At 41.9% G+C, this 17,392-nt stretch overlaps 1 protein-coding gene and 1 long non-coding RNA gene across 2 annotated transcripts in view; both read right to left on the bottom strand.

Moving 5' to 3' along the window:
* Positions 1–8,707: 8,707 nt before the first annotated feature.
* On the bottom strand, positions 8,708–10,689 carry LOC145428431 (uncharacterized). Its single transcript, XR_013908723.1, has 2 exons — positions 10,336–10,689; positions 8,708–9,391 (listed from the first exon to the last, which is right to left on the bottom strand). It is a non-coding gene; the product is annotated as an uncharacterized LOC145428431 (long non-coding RNA).
* Positions 10,690–14,237: 3,548 nt separating this feature from the next.
* Positions 14,238–17,392, bottom strand: part of LOC113017842 (protein NLRC3-like) — a 22,425-nt gene continuing 19,270 nt past the window's right edge. The window contains exon 7 of the mRNA XM_080300562.1: positions 14,238–17,392. This exon is cut by the window's right edge and continues 678 nt beyond it. The gene's annotated coding sequence lies outside the window, so the exon portion shown is untranslated.

Here is a 17,392-nt window from a genome sequence, read left to right as displayed (position 1 = left end):
TTTAATTGTAGGCAGGGACATTACTGGATATTCTTGTGTAATTGCTACAGAATCATTTATGTTATACTTTGTTATTGCTACAGAAGAATATTTATTTTATTATTTTACATTTACAGTTTTTTTTCCTGGGGATCCTGTGACACCCCATTGAAGAACCGTAGGCTGGATCTCTTAAGATCTCACTGTTGGGTTTGTAAGGCCATGTTACTCCTAAATTTCTATCTTGTTCAAAGAGAAGATATAAAACAAAGCTCTAAGCTAATCGACCTTAGTGTTCTCCTTTTTTAAAGAGAATCGATAAAGAATCGAATCGTTAAACAGAATCGAAAGTGGAATCGGAATCGTGAAAATCTTATCAATACCCATCCCTAGTTGTTACAGCTGCTCGTAGGAGAGTTTGTTTGTAGGAGGTGGAGATGTTCTCAGATCAAGTGCGTAATCGTCTCTTTGTGTAGACGCTAAAATCTGTGAGCCAAAACTCTCTGCTCTGAAACTCTTCACTCAGTCCTCACGCTGAGAGTTTAGAGGCTGAACTTCTTGTTCCTCCATAACACTGTTTTCATGAAACAGCAGAAATGAGCTTGTGTTTCTCAGCAGTGCGCACACAGAGAACCGATCCTCTCTGCTCAGTCTGAACAAATCAAAGTGAAACGTCAGTGAAAACACAGCTGCTGATCAAACTGTGTCAGATTAATGCCTCAATGTTTCACTGTGAGGTTAAAAAATACATAAAAATGATTTAAAGAAGTAGGAGGCAGATTTTCACAATAAGAGCACTTTGTTTTTAATTCAGTTAATGTCAAACTGTCATCAACACCTCTGTGTTGTCTCCGTCTCTGAGCAGATTCAGGCATTACTCAAATAATAAAGGCTTTCTTTCACTATTATACTTTTCATTAGTCTCCAGGTTGATGATTATAAACAGAATTATTAAAGTTTTTATCATTTCAGGCTGAAAATCAACATGAATTTGGTTTTAATCAAAGAAGCTCCTTTAATGTGTGTCATTAAAATCCTCACACAGACTTAAAAAGGCGACATTAACATTAAACTAAATGAAAGAAGCTTCAGCTGAGAGCTTCATGCAGTCATCATCAGCAGCTCATAGCAGTCACAGCTCTTTATTACGCAGCTTTGCAGGAATTAAAGTGGCTGAAGTGTCAGAGTTTGTGTGAGAAGCTGCTTCATGGACAGCTGTACACACGTCTTTATTATTTCTTCATAAATCAAACACACAGGTTTGTCTGCAGATGATTTAAAGTGTGTCGTTGTGCAGTTAAAGCTGTTTGTGTGACGCCCTGACCTCCTGTGAATGAAACAGCCAATCAGATCCATCAGAGAGAGAGCAGGAAGTGTGTGTTTGTGACAGAACAAGGAAACAGTGATGATGATGAACATAAAGATCCTCTGATGTTTCCTGTTACAGTAACGCTTGTTCATCTGTTGCTCTCCTACACTTTCCTATTGTTGAGATTATTCTGTTATCATATGTTACCTTATATATGTAATCAAAGTAGTTGAATTATGATACTGCTGTAGATCATATTATACCCTTTAATATAGAGTGTGTGATCAGTATGTAGTTTAGTCCTCATTATACTTTTGAGTTAAAAGAACATAATCATTTTGTAGTTCATTAGATAAATGTGCATCACTCTGTATCCTTGATCGGCTGTGAATGTCTTATACTGTTTTCTTGACATGCTTTACTGCTGAATCATCAAAAGAAGGTTGTAAGCAGGAGACTTGGTGTCTAGGGAGATAGACAACATTCCATACCCCCACCTTTGCAGGGAGCAGAGAAGACAGGGAGCCGAGGTCATAATTTAGGCGCCGTAAGAGAGAAAGAATGTGAATGTTTAGGCTTTTACGACTAGGTGGGGGCCACTAGAGAGTATAAAAAGCTGAGTAACCCGTCACCATTTTGAGACATGCTGTGACCCTCTGCAGGCATCTCTCCCGTCCGGACGTTGTAATGCTCTTATGTGTTGAATTGTATGGAAATAAATGATTGTTGATTGAGCATTTATACACCGAGTATTGTCCTTCCTTCAGCCCAAAGATTCAAAGAATTGGGATTTTTAACAACTTGGTGCCGTGTGACCCGGATCTTTGGTGTGCTGAGGAGGTGCAGATTTGACCTTTGGTGAGATCGTGAGGCGAGGTGAACAGAGGACCGGTCCAAAAATAAAAAGGTAAGCACAGCCTGTTGTATTATACCAAATGTGCATATTGGGCTTTCCAAATTAATCTGTTCACTGAGTCACATGTATTTTCACATTAAATTGTCGGTGTCTGGTTTTTGGCGCAAGATACTAACAACATAAGTTGAGGCTGAATTCCAGTGTGTTAAATAAACTGCTTCTACCGAGATACTAATAACATACTACGTTGGACTAGTTGCAGTAAACTGCTTCTACCGAGATACTAATAACATACTACGTTGGACTAGTTGCAGTAAACTGCTTCTACCGAGATACTAATAACATACTACGTTGGACTAGTTGCAGTAAACTGCTTCTACCGAGATACTAATAACATACTACGTTGGACTAGTTGCAGTAAACTGCTTCTACCGAGATACTAATAACATACTACGTTGGACTAGTTGCAGCCACTTTACCTTCCACATTTAACTTAGTCTAATACTGGCTTCTGTAGCAATAATACATTAGAATTTCTTCTGGAGACGTGGCCATAAGTTCAGTACATTGAAGTCGAGGTTTCGAAGTTTGTTTATGGTTACTGTTAAGTCCTTGCTCCTGCCGGCTATGAAATAGAAGTTGTTTAAGGAAAAGCAGATGCTGGCTCACGGTGCAGTTAAACGCTGGCAACGCCGAAAGCGCAACACGTCCGTAGGTTTTGGTTTATGATACGGCGTGTTCCGGTGGTACGGCCGTGAAGTGCAGTAGTGGTTGGTGCTGGTTTCAGTACATTGAATAGAGGTTTGACGGTGGTTTATGGTGTCTGTCGAGTCATAAGGGCTGCGGCCGTAAAATAAAGTAAAATTTTACTTGCCAAGAAGTACATAGAGCAAAACCTGGTTTATGGTGTCGGGTATAACTTCAGGGGACGCAGGCATCACTTTTATGATGCGATTTTGCCCCGTTGTGGCGGTCATAACGCAGAGACAGGGGTATTTGGTCTTTGGTTGTTGTGTTTCAAAAGAATTCTAACAGTTGAGCTCAGAGGTTTCTGTGCAAATTTCTGCTGATGAGGAGCGCTCTCTGTGTGTCTCACTGTGGGTGAGTGTGTGTGAGGCGCTCTGGGTGCTGTTTTGTGTGACGCGCGCTCTGAGTGTGTTTCTGGTTGTGAAGTGTGAACACAGTCACAGTGACGGTTGATGTGTTTGAATAGGAGGACATTAGTGCGAAGAGGATGCTTTAAGATCTAAGGTTGACGCCTGGTGTACCTGTGGAAACTAATTTGTTCAAGGTGTGGCGACCCTCCTGGTCGTGGACGCGCGGCCAGGCCCAGCGGCGTCTGGATGCCAAGATGGCGACTTGGGAACTGAGGACTCCCGCATAGCTGCAGAATAACTCTGGAACGGCCGTGTAATCACGGGTTCACATTTATTCTGGAATAGAACAAGAGAATGCTTTTACATCTAAGGTTGAGTTCTATCATAGGTGAAATATAAAAAGGTTGAATTCCTCGTTTCAGTGGTTGAAATTGTTGTGTGCCTGTCCCCTGACGAGTGTGAAATTAAATAAAGAGGGAATTTGGAGCCACATAGAGATAGACGGGCATAATTGGGTGTATTACTCTGTGGTGTAATAAGAAAAATAAGAATAAAAAGAGAGATGGTAAGAGGTGTGTAGTGGAGAATTATAGAGAGAGGAATGTGTTGGGAGACTGGCGTGCAGTTTATGCTGTCAAGGTAGGCGTGTTGCCTGCTTATCTGTTTAACAGTGATGAAAATGAAATTAAATAAATCTCTTAGTGTGTTAATACAGGAAGCTGCGGACCTGGACCAACTGCCCCCACAAGCACAGCGGCCGAAGCAAAATTATAGGTAATGGGAACCACACCCAGCACGAATCAGCAGCTGTGAAACAGACAGCAGCGAGGAGAGAATTAGAGGAGGAATGAAGGTTTTAAGAGCACATGAAATTCGGTTGAATTTTGGGGCCAACGGACTTGTGGAGGTTGGGAAGGCGTCCGGAGCATCACAACAAAAGGTGAAACAAAAACGCACACAAGCAGAGTAATGTGAGAGAAAGGCTCCTTTTAAGGTAACACCTGGTTTGAGAAAAAGATAAAATTAACCTGCCTGCCTACAAAATGCACACACATGCAATGAAGAAACAGCTTACACTCATGAACATGTGAAGATTTTCCAACAAGGTTAAAGCAGCGAAACTTAACATACTTCTGTTGTTAAATAATAAAGTTTATACATTACTGACAAAGAAACTCTCTGGGTTGCAGGACAACAATTTAACAAAAAAGAAAAAAGAAACACTGGTCTAACCAACCAGGCAAGACACAACAAATTTAGTGGTAAAAAGAGTCAAATTGTGACATGTTTTCTGCTGATTGATTAATACAAGTGATTTCTGAATGAAAGAAAAGTCCATTTTTGGGCTTTTGAACATGATCTTAAGAATTTTAATATGTACCTGTGTTGTCCTGTCAGCTTGGCGGGTCATGAGTGGATTATATGGTGAGAAAAAACAAAAAAAGGGGGAGAGAAGGCTGACACAGGGCCTGGTCCCGGTGTTTCTCCCCTCTCTGAATAACACAGCCAACACAACATCATTTTCCTGTTTGTTTGTTTTTGTTTTTCGTTTGTTTTGTTCTGTTTTTGTTTTTTCTCTTTATGCTTAATTACAGGCTGCTTTGCGGCCCTGAAAGCCGAGGCTGAACTGGACTCCTGCCCTCCCCTCTACGTGACCCTGACCAAATGCTGCAACAGCTGGACCCACAACAACGACCTGAAAATGTCAACAGTGCTGCAGGAATGTGATCTCATGCAGCAGAGACGGAGAGCACTAAACCCAAGGCCCGTTTCACTACACGGGGGAAAATTCCCAGACTGCGTCAGCTGACAGAGCTGTGACGAGACGCCCGCCAAGCCCGAATGAAAAGTAAGGCCGAGCAAAAGAATGCTGACCTTGATAACTTTGCATTAAAACTGTGCAGGACAGTGATGGACCAACAATGATCATCGGGCAGCAAAAAGGGCGGGACCGAGACAGGAGGAGTAACTGAGGTCAGAAGGCACCTCAGAATGGACAAAAAACACAGAAGAAGATGCAGGTTTCACCTGCGGTGAGCAGGGACACTGGAGAAAGGACTGCCCCAATTGGGGTCAGAACCAGGACGGACTGAACTTTGAGCAGCAGCAGCAGCAATGGTCGCAAACGAACTGAAAAGGAGGGGGGCAGGACCCCAGGGCACGCTTCAGGCCGTGGTTTACCCAGAACACCAGAACAGGAAAGTGATGAACACACACACACACACACACACACACACACACACACACACACACACACACACACACACACACGCTGATGCAATGAAGAACGCTTTGCTTATGCTGATATGCAAAATGCTGCACACAAACATCCCAATACATAATTTTTATGAGGAGCCATTGATTACTTAGAATGTGTTATATGTCACCTAGAGGGCATTCAGGTAGAGTTAATAAGGTCTAAAACGGTTTGGTTATGAAAACAATGTCTGTGCGTGATGTCTGTTTATGGCTCAAGGCCTTGACTGAATTCTTTGCTGTGCTTCACACAGCACTGATGAGGAACAGTGGCACAGAGTGAAGATGATGAATTAGTGGTGTAAGTTTTAGGAGTACGGCATTTTCTGTGATTGAGTTTTAATTCAAGGAGGAACAAAAGGTGTTACGGCACCTGAGGTTCTCATTCCCACACAATATTGTCCCGGCAGGAAGCAAAACGTTCCTGTGAATTTCTGGTTGATTGTTTGGTTTTGGTTTAGCGCTAGCTTGATTTTATCAGTGAGCTTTGGCTTGTGTTCTTTCTCGTAAGCGAGAGAGGGATAGTTTTATGCTTGGACATGTCTGCAACGGGCCCTAGTTTGTGTTACTTTTATTAGTATTTTGTTTGTTACGTCTGTTTTCCTTTTTGTTACAGTGCACTGAGGAAAAAACACATCTGAGATCCACCAGTGGTGATGTGGTGATATTTTGTGAGTTCATGATTTAACAATCAGCTCTTTAAACAAGGCCTGAAAGCGCTATAAAATATTATTACTGTAAACAGTTGCAAAGTATTTTTCTCCATGATTGTAATTGGCTTGGGAGAAATTCACTTATAGGGGACACTGATCACATGAGAAGTCCTCAGTCTAAAAGGATTGCAGCGAGTCAATCCGGTCCAAAAAGAAAAAACAAGGAATTGTTTTCCTTTTAAAATGATGACGTCATCTTGCTGGTGATGGATGCTCGAATAGGTCGCGCGTGAGACTCGATTATCAGCAACATCTGGTATGAATGTGTGTGAATGAATGCATGTGACTGGACTGTGATGGACGGACTGAAAGTTTTGACTGACTTGACACTGAGACAATGACTGCACCAACTTTAGGATTAGTAAATGCCAACAAACAATTCACCCAGCCGGCAAGAGAAGGGTGGATGCTTCGCTTTGTTTTGTTCTTGCAGGAGCAGGAGGATAAGAGAGACTGGAGGAGGAGACTGTAGCTTCACAGGCGAGTGTGGAACTGAGATTTAAACCGTTGGTTGTTAATTTTGAGTTACTGATGTTTGCATTAAGAAAAACTGTGCTATAGTAGCTTCGTTTTGATTAAGGTATCATGTTATATTATTGGGAATGCCAAATGATACAGTGGAAAAAACTTTTGATATCACTCATGACTGGAATATGTTACTATTGACCATAGAAGGTCACTGTAAAAAAAGTCAGTTAAAGTTTATAGAGGAAGATCGCCAAAACCTTAACAATGTTTATGAATAACAGGGGAATGGTAGACTTGCCATATTCAAAATAGAGATATGCCAATTTTGTATGAAGCACATGACTGATAACTGTTCTGTCCTGAGCTTTTGTTTTTTATAGCACCCACTTGACCACACCAACAGTTTTCACACCAAAGGAGGGGAATTGCAAATATTGGAGGGAGGAATACTAATAAAAGTGGAAGTTGAGTTTGAACATGAAACACTGGTGATATGAAAATTTCCATGAGTTTATTTGTGTGTTTAATAATTTAGCTATGGTAAGACTTAAGCTTATAATGTGTTAGACTTAGAAATGGTTCATTAATCTTTGATTTCTTCTACACACACATAGATTATGATTAGAATAAGTCCGGAATATAACATTTTGAACCAAAATTTGAATCATTAGAAGAACAATGGATAACAATATTAGATTATCAAGGCTAGGGAGAGAGGTGTTTTGGTTTTCTGTCTCTTGCAGAGAAAGGAACAGACACCAGACGGGGACACGGAGTTATGAGGACCCCTAACAGCAGAGACAGATGTAGGGACTGCTGAGACAGCAACTGGGGTCAAGTGTCATGACGTTTGGGCTCCTGGAGAAGATGGATCCCATGAACACAGCAATAACCATGAAGGGGTTGGCGGAAACCAGGAACACCAGACCAACGAGGTTCGAGAGGCTCTTGGCAAAAAGGGGGACACGCCGGTGACCACAAACCCATAGATCTTTGTTTGAAATCGGGGCAGAATAATCCCCAGAACTGTGCAATGACTAAAGGGTGGTCTAACCCCGGAGGTCGAAGGAAGAAGCTGAGAATCACCCAACTGGAAGATATTGGTAGCTGCAGCAATAAAAAATAAAGCTGTGGGAAAATTGGGGAGTGATGGGAGTGTCATCTGTAACTGATGGTATGGTTGTAAATCTAACTTTTCTTGCATCTGAACTGCGTAAACACAGAGGTCATCACACATATGGTCCACCCGTTAAAGGGGGACAGAGGGCCTCAGGACCAAGGAGACGTGGACATTGCAACATTAGAGTGTATGTTGTAAGTGATCTCTTTGAGAAAAGAGATCAAAGGGGGAATGTTGAGATTATTCTGTTATCATATGTTACCTTATATATGTAATCAAAGTAGTTGAATTATGATACTGCTGTAGATCATATTATACCCTTTAATATAGAGTGTGTGATCAGTATGTAGTTTAGTCCTCATTATACTTTTGAGTTAAAAGAACATAATCATTTTGTAGTTCATTAGATAAGTGTGCATCACTCTGTATCCTTGATCGGCTGTGAATGTCTTATACTGTTTTCTTGACATGCTTTACTGCTGAATCATCAAAAGAAGGTTGTAAGCAGGAGACTTGGTGTCTAGGGAGATAGACAACATTCCATACCCCCACCTTTGCAGGGAGCAGAGAAGACAGGGAGCCGAGGTCATAATTTAGGCGCCGTAAGAGAGAAAGAATGTGAATGTTTAGGCTTTTACGACTAGCTGGGGGCCACTAGAGAGTATAAAAAGCTGAGTAACCCGTCACCATTTTGAGACATGCTGCTGACCCTCTGCAGGCATCTCTCCCGTCCGGACGTTGTAATGCTCTTATGTGTTGAATTGTATGGAAATAAATGATTGTTGATTGAGCATTTATACACCGAGTATTGTCCTTCCTTCAGCCCAAAGATTCAAAGAATTGGGATTTTTAACACTATAAATAAAGGAGAAAAAGTCCATTTAGTTTCATTTCCTACAGCTCAGAGTTACACTTCACATTCCTGCTGTCACATCAAAAAGCTTCACTTTGGTCCAACATCTACATGTTAACATGAAACACAGACAGACTCAGAACATCTGGAACATCTGCACTTTGACCCAAACTGTTATAGCAGGATATTTTCTACATATTTCTTATGTTGGACCTGTTTGAACTGTAAACGACCTGTAATCATCTGTAAATGGTGTGAGACACACTGAGGCCACCTACAGGGCAGCTGGGGAACAGCAGGGATCTGAAATCATACGAGACGTTAGTGAGTGAGAAGAACAAACGGACTTAAGATGGCTCGAAGTGATCAAAGTTGATCTAAAACAGAAGATAAATCCACTGATTCTTTGTAAAGTTCATCTGCTGCTCACATGAATCCATGAAAGATTTATTTCACTGAATGTTTCTTCAAAGCTCATTTCAACCTGTTGAAGTCATGAATGAAAGTGCAGACTGAGAGTGGATCACATGATGTTTGAGGTGTGTCATGTGACATGTTCAGTATTGTCACACATGTCTAGATTGTCCCTGATATCATAACTGCTCAAACACTGATGATTATATTTGAAGCATTATTCCTGATGGCAGCAAAGTTTGAATGGAGCTCTCTGTCTGTGCTGATTTGTCGCCCTCTGGAGGTCAAAGCACAAACCTACAGGGCAGGTGAGGAACAGCAGGGATCTTAAATCATACGAGATGTTAGTGAGAAGTTAGAACAAACGGACTTAAGATGGCTCGAAGTGATCAAAGTTGATCTAAAACAGAAGATAAATCCAAAGCAGCATCAGATGAATGTTACCATTTCCAGTTACGGTGCCCTTCATCTAATATGGAAATGTGTTGTTTTTTTTTGCCGTGTTGTTGTTCTTCCTATTGTGTTTAGGCCAGAGATGCTCTTCAAACAGCTGACAGACATGACCACATTACAAGAACATGGTGTGAGTCTGATTTGATATTCCAGTCAACGCTGAGAGACCTTAACCAGGAAGTCAGAGGTCAGCTGATGCTGCGAGCAGGAAGTGAACCAAGGGAAAGGTCCACTCTACTCAATCTCAAAGAAAATATGCTGGTGTTTGTTGATGTTGATGGTACAATAAAAATATATAATATAATAAATAATAAAATATCATGTGATGATGAGATGTGTTGTTGGTGTTTGTATTTTCTGTAAATGTCTTTTTTAATGTAAATGCTTTGTTCCAGACGGACAGGGAATCAGTTGCTGTACGATGACATCATCTTGATGTTGACGAGGAGGGCGAGAAAAACTAGTTTTGTCCTGCAGATGGCGATCTTGCACCGTGTTCAGAGAGCCGACACTTTGATGGTGCTGCTCTACTCAGCTTACTTTAGCCTGGGTTGGACTCTGTATGAGCAGCTTCCACTCTGGTTTCACTCTTAAACACACTTGTTTGATTTCACTTGTAAAAGTTGAAGAATAAATATTTTATTACAAAATTATTTGTTGATGCATTTTTTTAGGGTCAAATATCTTGTTTGATTTGAGGAATGAACTGTTAGGGTGGAAAAAGTGAATCAGGTTAAAATAGTGGTGCTTTATATCAGTGAAGATGTATAATGTAATTTAAAATGTTGATGATGGGTTGTAGTGGGCTTGTACTTACAAAACTGTCTCATTTTATTGGAACGATCCACAGTTGCATCCATTCACGGATGACATCTGACATCATTTGACATCTGGTCTGAACACGTTTGTACACAAGATGCCTCAGTTCTGGATGTTTCCACAGACTCCTCTGTGCACCTAAAGAAAAGGTCAAGGGTCAGCAGCACATGTAGTTGGGACAATTCTTCAGTCGCACAAACTACACAATGATTTTCCTCCAATGACGACTTTTCACTTGCAGAAATGGTCCTGTGTGATTTCCAGGCTGTGATATAAAAACTAGTTCCTAATGGCAGCGACTCACTCAGTAAACATGTGTTTCCTTCACCAACCTCACACACAGATCCAATAAGATCAGGAAGTGGGCAGTATAGTACAATATGTGTTATTTTGTGCTGCACTGCCCAAACTAAAGATCTGCTGAAGTGTTGGAAATGATCCAGATGTTTATTTTGGACGATACAGCAGAAGATCAGACATGAAAGTGGAGATAACACAGAAGACCTGCAGCAAAGGTCAGAGGTCAGACTGGGCCCCTGGATTCAACAATGAGCCAATGATCATCAAGCAGTGACTAAAGCAGAGCCCTGACGTTCTGACATTCATCACACAGTCAGAACAAATGTCTGCTGATGACTTCATCTCATGAAACGACTGATAGATGTCAGTTCATTGATCAGCTGAGCTGCTGATCTTCATCGTCACAGAAACATTCAGCTTGTTTCAATCAGTAAATAACTCCCACTACTCCCAGTTTGAACTGTTCCCACTCAAAATGCTGTGAGAACAATGATCATTGTAGAACTTCACAAACATCACGTGTTGTTTTCCACATGTAAGATCAGCAAACACACAGAAACTTCCTGTTGCCACACACGGCCTCTAAAATCTCTTCCACGCTTTCTGTCTGAAGTCCACTCTCTGTGTCGGATCCACAGGAAACAACAAGATCTTATTAACATGGTTTTCAATGTGTCTCCTTCCAAAAAGTCCAACCAATGAACAAATGTGTGTATTTGTGGAGGCCGAACAAAAGCATGACACATTTCTCTGTTTCTATAAACTGGAGTCAAACACAAACATGAAGAGTTTCACTGACAGACTCCAAAATGCCCCCACAGTGGATCAAAGGGAAATCCTACAGTGTGGCCAGAGACTCTTAATGGCTCCAACATCAACACATCCACAATGTTGGATCCAGTTCTGCCTCACAGAGTTACTAAGACACACCCTCTGCCAGCATCACAACAGCTCCACCTGCTTCACCTGCCTCCTCAGCATCTGTACACCTGAAGAGAAAAGAAAGGCTCCAACAGCTCAAATCTACAAAGGATTCATGAAGTTTCATCCAACAATAACATGTTTGCCTTCCACAGTGTGCTGTTAGACACCACTGTACCTCTGCCATTTCAAAAAGAGCAGCTTGGGAACATTTTGGCTCCAAACACTTTGTGTTTAAGTTCTTTGTTTTCTTTGTGAAGCCGACAACATCTGGAGCTTTGTGACTCATAGAAACATCATTTTGTTCTTTAGATGACAGCAGATTGGGACTGAATAATCAATCACTATCAAACCAATAAAGACAAACATGCTGATTTTACAGGAACTTTGTTGGAGAAGCTGCAAAGACATGAAACTGGTGGAGATCCCAAACCAGTTGATAGTGCTGGTTATTCCAAATAAAGCTGTTTCCCTTTGAGATGAAATGACTTTGTGTCCTGATATATAATAAAGATGTTGTTGTTTTTGAGCCCCTGTATTAAAAGTAGTTTAAAGTCAGCTTGAGTTTGATGTCTTTATGTCAAAGCTGCTCATGATGTTGAGCTGCTGATGGAATAAAAACAATATAAAAGCATGTAGTCCAGACTTAAATGCAGCCTGTTGTTAGCTGAGGTCCACACACAGTGTTTGACAGTGTAAAGTGTGTGAAAGGGCTGCTGGTGGAGCTCACTAGGATGAGCAGGTGACCACGAGGTGGAGAGCAGCTGGCCTGGCTTTGACCCGGGCCACGCCCCCTTTCTCTCTGCTTTGCTGTCACTTATCTTCACTGCTCTGTCCAATAAAGCTGAAAAAGGCCCCGAATCAAAGAAATCTGCTGCAGCCTCTGAAACGTCTTCTGTTTCCTTCCCGACGGCTTTTTCACCGTCAGCCCATCAGACAGTCCAGCAGCATTTATGATGATGTCATGATGTTGAAGAGGCTGCTACGGTGGCCTCCCATGACCCCCAGCCTCATCACAGCTGAGATGCAGACATTTGAAAACATTCAGCAGACAACTGAATAACAGTCCAACACAACAGTCTGTGTGCAGACACACACTGACCTTTCATATAGTCAAACACAGCTGGTTGAGTCATTTCTCTGTGAGTCTAAAGTGAATCTAGTATTTGAAAGTCCACTTCCTGTATTTGTTGTTGAAGACTTCTTCAGCTTCTTCTCAAGGACATCAGCTGCTTGTTTGGCAGCAGAGGCAGTTAAGAAGCTTCCTGAAAAACACTGAACAGTGAGTTCACTGTGGCATATGACAGATTCAGCTTTCTGTGTGCAAATGTGTCTGTGTCGACCTTTCAAATGCTGTTGAATCCAAAACATCAGCGGCTCCTCGGCTGCTCACTTCATGCACTTCTGTCTGTGTGACAGTCCAATGACATCACAGCTGTTTCCAGCCCCAGTGTCTCAGGACTGGACACCTTTAAACATGTCGAGGATCAAACAGCGTCCAGCTAAACACACATGAAACTATCAGAGCTGACAATCATTCCAATAACATCTAATGGTTCATGTATGTAGACACAGGACTACAAGGAAATGGCTCTCAGCATCTGGCTGTGGGAACACATGAGTCCCTGTTTGTGTTCAGATTGTGTGCATGTTTTAGACGTGTGTCACATGTAGAAACACAACAATCCCACAATGACACACAGATGTGTTTGACACAGCTGTGCAGCTGTAAGTTGTTTCTAATGATTCATTGAAGCTCTTCTAACATTCTGGAGACGATCAGTACATGAATCTGTTCAACACGACAACAATTTGACTTCAGTGTGAACGTTTGCATTAAATAACCTTCTTCATCCAGCTGACAGCATCTTCATCCTATGATGTGAACAGTTCCTCCTGTTGATGACAAACCTCTGACAGGATCTGCTTGAGGAGCTTTTTCATGTGCAGCTCTCTGAGCTCAGGGCTGAGCTGCTGTTTCATCTTTAAGAGCTGCTGCCTCCTCGCCGGACTTGTTCTCCTCTTCTTCTCCTAATGACACCATTTCTGCTTCATATTAAATTCAATAAAGATGCTGACATGTATCTGTAGCAACAACATCATTGAATCTAGAACAACTGGAGCCAAACCAGTGGCTCTGCTGGGATCACTGGTGAGCCAACACTTCCTTGTTGATGCAGATTTCAGGGCTTCCTTTTGCTCCTCCGTTATAACTGTTCTCTCTTCTCAACACATGATGACACAAAGGAATCAGCAGTGACAAAGATGATGCTGAAGAGAAGCACACACTTCACACATATAACAGAGCAGTGCAGTTACACACACCTCTGCTCGACATCAGGCCTCAAACAAAGACACAAAACACTAACTTGACTCTAAACAGAAGAAACGAGCAGCTGTTTCTGTTCTGTGCTTATTTATATTTGACACACATGCTTCTCTTTGTGCAAACACACATCGCACTATAAGGGTAACCTCGCACACAATGATTGGACAGCACAGTGATGATGCTGGGAGATCCTATACGCAGCAACACAGAAACACTGAGAACTTTAAACAATGATGGAAAGTGTTATAAATGACTTGTTGGCCTCTGATCTGTCACAAACAGCTGAAACGTGTCTCTCATGAGTCACATGAAGGTTTTTGACAGAAAGGACAAAAAGTAGCTGCAGTCAGTTTGTGTCATTTTTATATTTATTCATCTGGGAGAAAAATCTGAGGGACATTAAAATGTGTTTTCAACAGAGACAAGAACATGAATATAACAGAACAGGTAAATGAACATGTTTCAAGTAAACAGCTGGACTGATCAGGTCCAAACACAGAGTGATAAACTTGTCAAACAGCTGTCATATCTTTATATAGAAGCTCTTTATAAATGCTGCTCACTGCAGTCTGTTTACTAATAATGTCAAAGTGTTAGAAACACAGAAACATCAGAATGGTCTTTGTTCACAGAAACCTGTCTGGGATCCTTTGTTGTTCTTTTGATGCAGAGTTACATTATAAATATAAAGAGTTATTTCAGAGTCTCATCAGTTTTCCTGCATGTCTTTATTTAACACATCAGCAGGGCTGAAGCTCTCATGTTAAACACACACTGATCTATGGACACGTTCATGTGTTTCTAACAGAACCAGGCTGTTATCAGCCTGCACTAACATTATGTCACACACACTGAATGTAACAGTGACAGTTTACATCATCACACAATCAGCTGTGATTGTTTCACTGTCATCAAACGAGTCAACAGGAAGTAGAATCAATAGAAACCAATCATTTACTGACAGCATGTCTGATGGAAATAAGTGCAGATTATGTATGAAGTCTAACTGCACACAGTAACTGTGTTACAATAAGGACTTAACAGCGCCCTCTGCTGGAGTGTTTCAGTACTGCGTTAACTAGAATACACCACCTCCTCCTCACACCACCTGCTACAGCTCTACTCTTCTATGACTACAGTCATCCACAGCACTGATGTGAGGTCACATGGTTCATATGTAAGGAGCACAGCTGACCTCAGGTCAGTTTAATGACTGTGAGCAGCAGCTGTGTTATTGTCACTGTGACAGGGAGACACTCTCAGACACAGCGCTCATGTCAGCTTGTTCTCATGCAGGAGGATCAGGAGCTCCATGTTTGTCTTTCTGTTTGAATCATGATGTGTTTGTGCCATCAGAGTCTGTCATGAGTACTCAGGGTTTCACAGCAGCTCTTCTGGATGCTGACGAGGACTCCAACCTCATGTTTCACCTCTCTGAGCTTCTGATGTCTGTGAACACTCGTGTTTCTTCTCTGGGCTCATCTGGACAAAAACACCTTTCTGTGTTTGGCTGCAGCCTCATTCTGACTGACAGGAAGTGTGTTATCCATGAGCTGCACTTCTGTGAGGAAGTTTCCTGCTGTGTTTCCTGTCTGTGGACAAACACGAGTGTTCCAGCTGAGGACTTGCTTCCTTCCACCTGTCCATACAGGACATCACGCTGTCTGCAGCTCTGTAAATGCAGCTCCAGGTCCTTCCACGTGCTGCTCTGTATTTGTGCAGTTTGTAGTGTGTCCTGGGAAACGTAGCACACATGGTGTTCTTCTGCTGTTTCCTCCTTTCACTGAGTGTGAAACACTGACGCTGTGCTGTTGTTCACAGAGGGGAGCTGATTCTAGCTGCAGCTGGACTCTGTCATCTAACTGAATGTGTTGGTGCTGATCACGGGGCTCTGAGGGGGGAGCAGCAGGAGGACTCTGGATGCTGACGTCAGTGTATCTGTGGAAGCTCCCACAGCGTGTCTGTCATTCAATATTGTGCTGTATATTGTATCTATGCAAAGATGAACAGACTGTGTGTTCACTGGTCTCTGTGCTGCAGCTCTGATGTCATCATCACTCCCTCCTCCACCCTCAGCAGTCCCAGCATGCTGCTGTGGTGCACCCCACCCTCACTCTACACCTGAGCCACAGACCACACCCTCCACCTCAATATACACCACAGTTTTCTCTGCTGTGGAAATGAGATCAGGAGGAAATCATCATTATTATTATTTAATAAACGCTCACATTAATGTGGGCTTATTTGTTTCATATTAGAAACATTAGTTGAGTGTTTTTAGTATAAAATGGTCAAAGTCCCTCTTTTTGCTCCTCCCCTCACCTGTGGATGGGCGGTGCTGTTACCGTGGTGACAGCTTGGATGTGTTTCAGTCCTGCCTGGTTATCACTGCAGGAATCTTTCACATTTATTACAGGTAATAACTCTGATTTTTCTGTGTATTATGAACCAAATGTATCCTGATACACACAGAGATGGATGAGCAGAGGTTTTTTTTGCAGTTTATGTAGTTACTATGGACTTAATGCATACATATTATTAAAATTAGGGCTATAACAGTTGTATTGATGTATAGCAACTTGAAATGCTCCCACAAATGGCTCCACAGCATGTAAAAATATAACAAAAGCTCTGGCGGACTTGGTTCTGTGGTCAGTCTTAAAGGGTGAAGTTAAACTCTGTAATCTTCACTGTGTCACAGAGTTCAGTGAGTCCCGTTATTCACAGTATCAATCAGATCATCAGAGAACAGCTGATCAGCAATCAGTGCTGCCAACAGCGCCTCCTGTGGTGAGAGGATGCAATAATGCAATGTAGCATTTTTCCACTCAACACTTGCAGTCATGGAAACTGTCTGTTGGATCTGTGTGACGTTGCTTTCTTGGTTAGAGTTCCTCACAAATGTCCAGATGATTCTTCTAATGAGGCGTCGACCATGTTTGCAGCTCTTTGGAAGAAAACGTCGCCCTTTGCCATCCTTACTTTTCTTTGACTTCTTCAAATGCAGCTGAACTCCAGCTGGTATTTTCTTGGACTTTGCAGCTGTTTCTGGTCATCAGTTCATTCCTGCAAACCTCTGAAGCTGAACAACAATGATGCTGCATTGCTGGCTGATCCCAAAAGGTTGATTCTGTTCATCTGGACGTTTTCAGAAACGTTTGCTCACTGATCAGGTGACTTCTTCAGTCTCAGCTGACTGCAGCTTTACAAGCTTACAAACAGCACATTTGCACAATGACTGAAAGCAGCAGCACCTGATATATATGATACTAATATAATACATATACATATATAATCCATACTAATGATGAAGGAACTGAGCTCACAGTCCATTGTTCATTCAGTGAACTACTCAGTTTATTTTGGGCCTCAGAAATGCTCACTCTGTTTGTACATCACTGTCAGCAATAGACTCATTCTGCTGTGTGGACAGGAACACATGTGACATCACTTCCTGTTTGTTTGTGACTGAAGAGGAAGAAGTTTACAAGGAATCATTTAGAAG

Source organism: Astatotilapia calliptera, chromosome 4, assembly GCF_964374335.1.
Source record: "Astatotilapia calliptera chromosome 4, fAstCal68.1, whole genome shotgun sequence".
Classification (NCBI taxonomy): domain Eukaryota; kingdom Metazoa; phylum Chordata; class Actinopteri; order Cichliformes; family Cichlidae; genus Astatotilapia; species Astatotilapia calliptera.
Note: the sequence above shows the minus strand (reverse complement) of the source record. Positions and strands in the feature narration are given on the sequence as shown.